Here is a 9,130-nt window from a genome sequence, read left to right as displayed (position 1 = left end):
CGTGAGTCACTGCATCCAGCTAGACCATAAATTCTTTAGTGAAATAACTTTCTCTTAGATAATTCTCCTAGAGAATATTTATTTACAGAATGAATCCTCTCCTTTCGTTAGTTTTACCAGTCCTTTTAATTCTGAGGATTAGCTCATCAGGTCTGACCATAGCTGAACCAACTCCTAAAAGAAAAAAAATCTAACCACAAAAATTAAAAATAAAAAAAAAAATTGAGTGAAAAAAAGAAAAGTTTCTAATCCAAAATCTTTGCCAAACTTATACTATTCAATCTCTCACAAATACTTCCATTAAGTAGTCTGAGTTTCTGACTCAGACATCCATGATATATAGGAAAATGCCTATTGTTTAAGTCACTAAATTTTGGTTTAGCTTGTTATGCATCAGTAGGAAACCTTGCGGTTTACTTGAGGGTGCACATTTTCATAACATACTGAAAAATAATTTAGTACTATCTACTAAAGTTGACTTCAGCATGTCCTATCACCTATCATTTCCACTCGTAAGTATATACCCAAGAGAAATGTGTACGCCTGTGAACCAAAAGGCATATGCATGCAGGTTTATAATGACATTGTTGAAATAGGCAAAAAGTGAAGACAGTTCAAATGTCTAACAATAGGACAACAGATAAAGTGTGTTGCTTATAAAATAGACAATAACAGCAATAAATATGGACAAGCTGCAACCACAAATGTCAACATGGATGAATCTTGCAGGCATACTGTGGAGGGAAGGACACCAAACACACCATAATGCGTATCATATGCTTCCTTTTTTTTTTGAAGCAAAGTCTCACTCTGCTGCCCAGGCTGGACTGCAGTAGTGTGATCATAGCTCACTGCAACCTCAACCTCCCAGGCTCAGGCAATCCTCCCACCCCAGCATCCTGAGTAGCTGGGACTTCAGTCATGTACTAATGAATTTTTTAAATTTTTAGTAGAGACAGGATCTCACTGTGTTGCCCGGGCTGGTCTCAAACTCCCTGGACTCAGGCAATCTTCCTGCCTCGGCGTCCCAAAGTCCTTGATGATAGGCCTGAGCTACTACCCCTGCCCTGATTACATTTTTTAAAAGCTGCAATAACAGGCAAACTAACATAGGAAGTAGAATAATTCAGGAGTGCAGTCACCTTTGTGGAGAAAGGGCATACTGACGGGCATGGGCACAAAATCAGCTGGTAATATTCCGTGATCACTGGAGAAGAATGTGCAGTGTGTGGGTGTGTGCAGTGACATGGTGAAGAAGAGTGGTGGCATGGTGGAGAAGACTGCGGTGCGTGGGTGTGTGCGGTGGCATGGGGTATTCTCTAGAAGCTGCTAGGTCTGTAGGTTTGTAGTGTAGTTTCAGCCTTACATCTTCTGTCCAGTTCTACCAGTTATTGAAAGTGCAGCATTAAAATCTCCAACTACGGTAGCTTAATTGTCTATTTTTCCCTCCAAATCTGTCAGTTTTTGTTTCAAATATTTTGGAGCTCTGTTTTAGGTGTATATACATTTATAATTGTGTCTTCTTGGTGGATCAATACTTTTTTTTTTTTGAGACCGAGTCTTGCTCTGTCGCCCAGGCTAGAGTGCAGTACTGCAATCTTGGCTCACTGCAACCTCTGCCTCCTGGGTTCAAGTGATACTCCTGCCTCAGCCTCCCGAGTAACTGGGATTACAGGTGTACGCCACCGTGTCTGGCTAATGTTTTTTTTTTTTTTTTTTTTTTTTTTTGTATATTTAAATGTAGACATGGGGTTTCACCATGTTGGGCAGGCAGGGACACTTTTATCATTATAAAAATATGGACCATACTTTCCTGTCTCTTCACATGTCTTATAATCTTTTGTTGAAAATCAGATATTTAAAATAATATGTGATTATATAATTACATATTATTTTAAAAGGAAATAAAACATATTAAATACTTAAATATTAAATGAAAACCAGATTTCCCTCCCATTCCAGGGTTTGTTGTTGTTGCTATTTTTTTAAAGTGACTTCCTAAACTAATTCTGCAAAGTCTTCAATTCTTTTTTATATGTGACCGTGGAAGTCTCTGCTCAGTTAGCTGGGTGGTCAGCTAATGACTGGACAGAGATGTCCTTAAGTGCCTTGCACCTAGAAGTCCTCCATTCTGGTAGCTAGTCCTGTTCTTCCATAATCAAAGCTCCATTATCCAAGACCATTGTATTTGCATGACTTTACCTGAAGGTTTGGGAGTGACAGACAGGGGAATCGAGAATAGTTGAAAGCAGTCAGTAACCTAAACTTCAATCTGAGTCCTCACTGTTTTTATAGACCTTAGCTTTCCCTTCCTCTTGTTAGTGTCTTTGGATTCCCTATTCCTGCAAGGTTTCTGGGCTGCTGCTTCTCTAATTCCCTCTCTGCTTTCTCTCCCAGTGCCCCAAGCTTCTCCTCAAGAAGCCAGGAATGAATGCTAAAATCCTATAAGATCATTATTAAATAGAAAAATTTAGTTATCTTTATCAACACATTTCCCCATTTGAACTAGCCCAGGGCCTGCTTTCATAAGAAAACAGATCCCTTGAGGTGTTTTCCTAAATAAAAGAGCCATGTAACCCGGAGGGGAGATCCTTATGCCACTCTTCTGAAAGGTGAAGTGGCTGAAGTATACATTTTGTTATTCCATAGCATTTTTTTCCTTTAAGTTATTTGGTTTTGTGAGAAACGCTTAAAAGACTCATTTATCTCTATAATCTTTTAGGGAAACACCTGCTTAGTGATTGCTCACTTGAAGTTTTCATTTTAATATAACATTTTTTTGTTTCATCAGAAAAGAATTATTTTTATTTATTGATAAAAATAATGTATGTTTCGAGAGGTAGACTCTAGATTTTGCATTGGTATACATCCAGTTTATTGGCTAGGGCACTCCTGTTATTAAAATTTTATCGTTCCTTTTTTGTAAGTTCTGCACTGTTCTCATTTGAGTCAGTCTAAGATAGCTCACATTTTTAATGCAGCTGATAATGGAATCTTTTTCCGGTTACCATATCTTCCAACTGGCTACAAGAAATTGGTTTTTATTTATTTCTTTTATTAGGCTATTTTACTAAACTTTTCACTTCTGGGGAACATTTTAGTTGATTCTCTTGTTCTTTTTTAGATATAAAATCATATAGTTTGCTAGTGATAATTTTACATGCTTTTCTTCAATATTTTTGACTATTATTCCTATTTAACATCTGATTGTCAATTTTTTTTTACCATTATAAGTGTTTATTTCATTATCTGTTTTCTGCACATTATCATTATATGTGTATATGTTTGTATGTACAACCACACAACTACTATATATTAAAAAACAATATTAAAAACATTCTACTGAAAGTGACCATCTTTGGTTTAAAAACAAAACAGAACAACAACAACAAAAAACACCAAAAAAAATCCTGACATTTTCGAATCTTTTTATTTTACATTGTATTGTGAGAATTATCTTTTGTCTTTACATACTCTTGCAAACTATGCTTTTTAATGATCAAATAGTATCCCAATATTTGGTTATAATTTTTAAATCCATCATTCTCCTTTGTTGGACATTTATGTTACTTCCCATTTTCACTCTTTGATTATGGGAAATAGGCACAACAATTAGTAGTAGCGCTTATTGACACAACCCTTCCCCTGTTCCCGATACCATTTTAAGTACTTGTCTCTCTATTAGTTATTTTAGTCCTCTATTATACTCATTCGTAGATGAGTTAACTAAGGCACAGAGCTTTCAAGAAAACGCTAAGTAACCAAGCAGTGGGGCATAGAGTGAAGAGTCCACGTTCTTAGCGAAGAGCTAAATAAATAACTGCTCATGGTCATACAGGGCCAGACACTGCTCTAAGAACTTTATACATAATAACTCTTTTATTTCCATTAAACACAACCAACCCTGCTTGAGACCAAGAGTTTAAGACCACCCTGGGCAACATAGGGAGACCTCATCTCTAAAACATTTTTAACAAATTATCTGGGCACGGGGGGCGGAGAAACATGGCTGAATAGGAACAGCTCCAGTCTCCAGCTCCCAGCGCCAGTGACACAGAAGACGGGTGATTTCTGTGTTTTCAACTGAGGTACCAGGTTCATCTCACTAGGGAGTGCTGGACAATCGGTGCTGTTCAGCTGCTGCAGCCCGACCAGCCAGAGCTGAAGCAGGGGGAGGCATCACCTCACCTGGGAAGCGCAAGGGGGAAGGGAATCCCTTTTCCTAGCCAGGGGAACTGAGACACACAACACCTGGAAAATCGGGTAACTCCCACCTCAATACTGCGCTTTACCAAAGGTCTTAGCAAAAGGCACACCAGGAGATTATATCCCACACCTGGCTCAGAGGGTCCCACGCCCGCGGAGCGTCCCTCATTGCTAGCACAGCAGTCTGCGATCTAATGGCAAGGCAGCAGTGAGGTTGGGGGAGGGGTACCCGCCATTGCTGAGACTTAAGTAGGTAAAGCCCCTGGGAAGCTGGAACGGGGTGGAGGCCACAGCAGCTCAAGGAGGCCTGCCTGTCTCTGTTGACTCCACCTCTGGGGACAGGGCACAGCTAAACAAACAAACAAAGCAGCAGAAATCTCTGCAGATGCAAACGACCCAGTCTGACAGCTTTGAAGAGAGCAGTGGATCTCCCAATATGGAGGCTGAGATCTGAGAAGGGACAGACTGCCTGCTCAAGTGGGTCCCTGACCCCTGAGTAGCCTAACTGGGAGACATCTCCCACTAGGGGCAGACCGACACCCCACACCTCACATGGTGGGGTACACCCCTGAGACGAAACTTCCAAAGCAAGATCAGACAGTTACACTAGCTGTTCAGCAATATTCTATCTTCTGCAGCCTCTGCTGCTGATACCCAGGCAAACAGGGTCTGGAGTGGACCTCAAGCAATCTCCAACAGACCTACAGCTGAGGGTCCTGACTGTTAGAAGGAAAACTAACAAACAGGAAGGACACCCACACCAAAACCCCATCAGTAGGTCACCATCATCAAAGACCAAAGGCAGATAAAACCAAAAAGATGGGGAAAAAGCAGGGCAGAAAAGCTAGAAATTCAAAAAATAAGAGCGCATCTCCCCCTCCAAAGGAGCGCAGCTTATCGCCAGCAATGGATCAAAGTGGGACGGAGAATGATTTTGACGAGTTGAGAGAAGAAGGCTTCAGTCGATCAAACTTCTCAGAGCTAAAGGAGGAATTACGTACCCAGCGCAAAGAAACTAAAAATCTTGAAAAAAGAATGGAAGAATGGATAACTAGAATAATCAATGCAGAGAAGGCCATAAACGAACTGACAGAGATAAAAACCATGACACGAGAAATACGTGACAAATGCACAAGCTTCAGTAACTGACTCAATCAACTGGAAGAAAGAGTATCAGCGATTGAGGATCAAATGAATGAAATGAAGCGAGAAGAGAAGTCTTAAGAAAAAAGAAGAAAAATGAACAAAGCCTTCAAGAAGTATGGGATTATGTGAAAAGATCAAATCTATGTCTGATTGGGGTGCCTGAAAGTGAGGGGGAAAATGGAACCAAGTTGGAAAACACTCTTCAGGATATCATCCAGGAGAACTTCCCCAACCTAGTAAGGCAGACCAACATTCAAATTCAGGAAATACAGAGAATGCCACAAAGATACTCCTCGAGAAGAGCAACTCCAAGACACATAATTGTCAGATTCACCAAAGGTGAAATGAAGGAAAAACTGTTAAGGGCAGCCAGAGAGAAAGGTCGGGTTACCCACAAAGGGAAGCCCATCAGACTGACAGCAGATCTCTCAGCAGAAACTCTCCAAGCCAGAAGAGAGTGAGGGCCAATATTCAACATCCTTAAAGAAAAGAATTTTCAACCCAGAATTTCATATTCAGCCAAACTAAGTTTCATCAGTGAAGGAGAAATAAAATCCTTTACAGATAAGCAAATGCTTAGAGATTTTGTCACCATCAGGCCTGCCTTAACAAGAGACCCCGAAGGAAGCACTAAACATGGAAAGGAACAACCGGTACCAGCCATTGCAAAAACATGCCAAAATGTAAAGACCATCGATGCTAGGAAGAAACTGCATCAACTAACGAGCAAAATAACCAGTTAATATCATAATGACAGGATCAAGTTCACACAAAACAATATTAACCTTAAATGTAAATGGACTAAATGCTCCAATTAAAAGACACAGACTGGCAAACTGGACAAAGAGTCAAGACCCATCAGTTTGGTGTATTCAGGAGACCCATCTCACATGCAGAGACACACATAGGCTCAAAATAAAGGGATGGAGGAAGATCTACCAAGCAAATGGAGAACAAAAAAAAAAGCAGGGGTTGCAATACTAGCCTCTGATAAAACAGACTTTAAACCATCAAAGATCAAAAGAGACAAGGCCATTACATAATGTTAAAGGGATCAATTCAACAGGAAGAGCTAACTATCCTAAATATATATGCACCCAATACAGGAGCACTCAGCTTCATAAAGCAAGTCCTTAGAGACTTACAAAGAGACTTAGACTCCCATACAATAATAATGGGAGACTTCAACACCCCACTGTCAACATTAGACAGATCAACAAGACAGAAAGTTAACAAGGATATCCAGGAATTGAACTCATCTCTGCACCAAGCGGACCTAATAGACATCGACAGAACTCTCTACCCCAAATCAACAGAATATACATTCTTCTCAGCACCACATCCCACTTATTCCAAAATTGACCACATAATTGGAAGTAAAGCACTCCTCAGCAAATGTACAAGAACAGAAATTATAACAAACTGTCTCTCAGACCACAGTGCAATCAAACTAGAACTCAGGACTAGGAAACTCAAAACCACTCAACTACATGGAAACTGAACAACCTGCTCCTGAATGACTACCGGGTACATAATGAAATGAAGGCAGAAATAAAGATGTTCTTTGAAACCAATGAGAACAACGACACAACATACCAGAATCTCTGGGACACATTTAAAGCAGTGTGTAGAGGGAAATTTATAGCACTAAATGCCCACAAGAGAAAGCTGGAAAGATCTAAAATTGACACCCTAACATCACAATTAAAAGAACTAGAGAAGCAAGAGCAAACACATTCAAAAGCTAGCAGAAGGCAAGAAATAACTAAGATCAGAGCAGAACTGAAGGAGATAGAGACACAAAAAACCCTCCAAAAAGTCAAGAATCCAGGAGTTGGTTTTTTGAAAAGATCAACAAAATTGATAGACTGCTAGCAAGACTAATAAAGAAGAAAAGAGAGAAGAATCAAATAGATGCAATAACAAATGATAAGGGGGATATCATCATCGACCCCACAGAAATACAAACTACCATCAGAGAATACTATAAACACGTCTACACAAATAAACTAGAAAATCTAGAAGAAATGGATAATTTCCTGGACACTTACACTCTCCCAAGACTAAACCAGGAAGAAGTTGAATCAATATCGTGAAAATGGCCAAACTGCCCAAGGTAATTTATAGATTCAATGCCATTCCCATCAAGCTACCAATGACTTTCTTCATAGAATTGGAAAAAACTGCTTTAAAGTTCATATGGAACAAAAAAAGAGCCTGCATTGACAAGACAATCCTAAGTCAAAAGAACAAAGCTGGAGGCATCACGCTACCTGACTTCAAACTATACTACAAGGCTACAGTAACCAAAACAGCATGGTACTGGTACCAAAACAGAGATATAGACCAATGGAACAGAACAGAGTCCTCAGAAATAATACCACACATCTACAGCCATATGATCTTTGACAAACCTGAGAAAAACAAGAAATGGGGAAAGGAGTCCCTATTTAATAAATGGTGCTGGGAAAATTGGCTAGCCATAAGTAGAAAGCTGAAACTGGATCCTTTCCTTACTCCTTATATGAAAATTAATTCAAGATAGATTAGAGACTTAAATGTTAGACCTAAAACCATAAAAACCCTAGAAGAAAACCTAGGTAATACCATTCAGGACATAGGCATGGGCAAGAACTTCATGTCTAAAACACCAAAAGCAATGGCAACAAAGCCAAGATTGACAAATGGGATCTAATTAAACTAAAGAGCTTCTGCACAGCAAAAGAAACTACCATCAGAGTGAACAGGCAACCTACGGAATGGGAGAAAATTTTTGCAATCTACTCATCTGACAAAGGGCTAGTATCCAGAACCTACAAAGAACTCAAACAAATTTACAAGAAAAAAACAACCCCATCAAAAAGCGGGCAAGGGATATGAACAGACATTTCTCAAAAGAAGACATGCATATAGCCAACAGACACATGAAAAAATGCTCGTCATCTCTGGCCATCAGAGAAATGCAAATCAAAACCACAATAAGATACCATCTCACACCAGTTAGAATGGCAATCATTAAAAAGTCAGGAAACAACAGGTGCTGGAGAGGATGTGGAGAAATAGGAACACTTTTACACTGTTGGTGGGATTGTAAACTAGTTCAACCATTATGGAAAACAGTATGGCGATTCCTCAAGGATCTAGAACTAGAAGTACCATATGACCCAGCCATCCCATTACTGGGTATATACCCAAAGGATTATAAATCATGCTGCTATAAAGACACACGCACACGTATGTTCGTTGCGGCACTATTCACAATAGCAAAGACTTGGAATCAACCCAAATGTCCATCAGTGACAGACTGGATTAAGAAAATGTGGCACATATACACCATGGAATACTATGCAGCCATAAAAAAGGATGAGTTTGTGTCCTTTGTAGGGACATGGATGCAGCTGGAAACCATCATTCTCAGCAAACTATCACAAGAACAGAAAACCAAACACTACATGTTCTCACTCATAGGTGGGAACTGAACAATGAGATCACCTGGACTCGGGAAGGGGAACATCACACACGGGGCCTATTATGGGGAGGGGGGGAGGGGGAGGGGGGGAGGGGGGAGGGTTTGCATTCTGAGTTTTTCCTGATGTAAATGAGGAGTTGATGTGTGCTGATGAGTTGATGGTTGCAGCACACCAACATGGCACAAGTATACATATGTAACAAACCTGCACATTATGCACATGTACCCTAGAACTTAAAGTATAATAATAATAATAATAAAAGAAATTTATGACACTAGAAAAAAAAAGATGTACTCTGAATAATTTTC

The sequence above is a fragment of the Chlorocebus sabaeus genome, chromosome 12 (genome assembly GCF_047675955.1).
Source record: "Chlorocebus sabaeus isolate Y175 chromosome 12, mChlSab1.0.hap1, whole genome shotgun sequence".
NCBI lineage: Eukaryota > Metazoa > Chordata > Mammalia > Primates > Cercopithecidae > Chlorocebus > Chlorocebus sabaeus.
Note: the sequence above shows the minus strand (reverse complement) of the source record.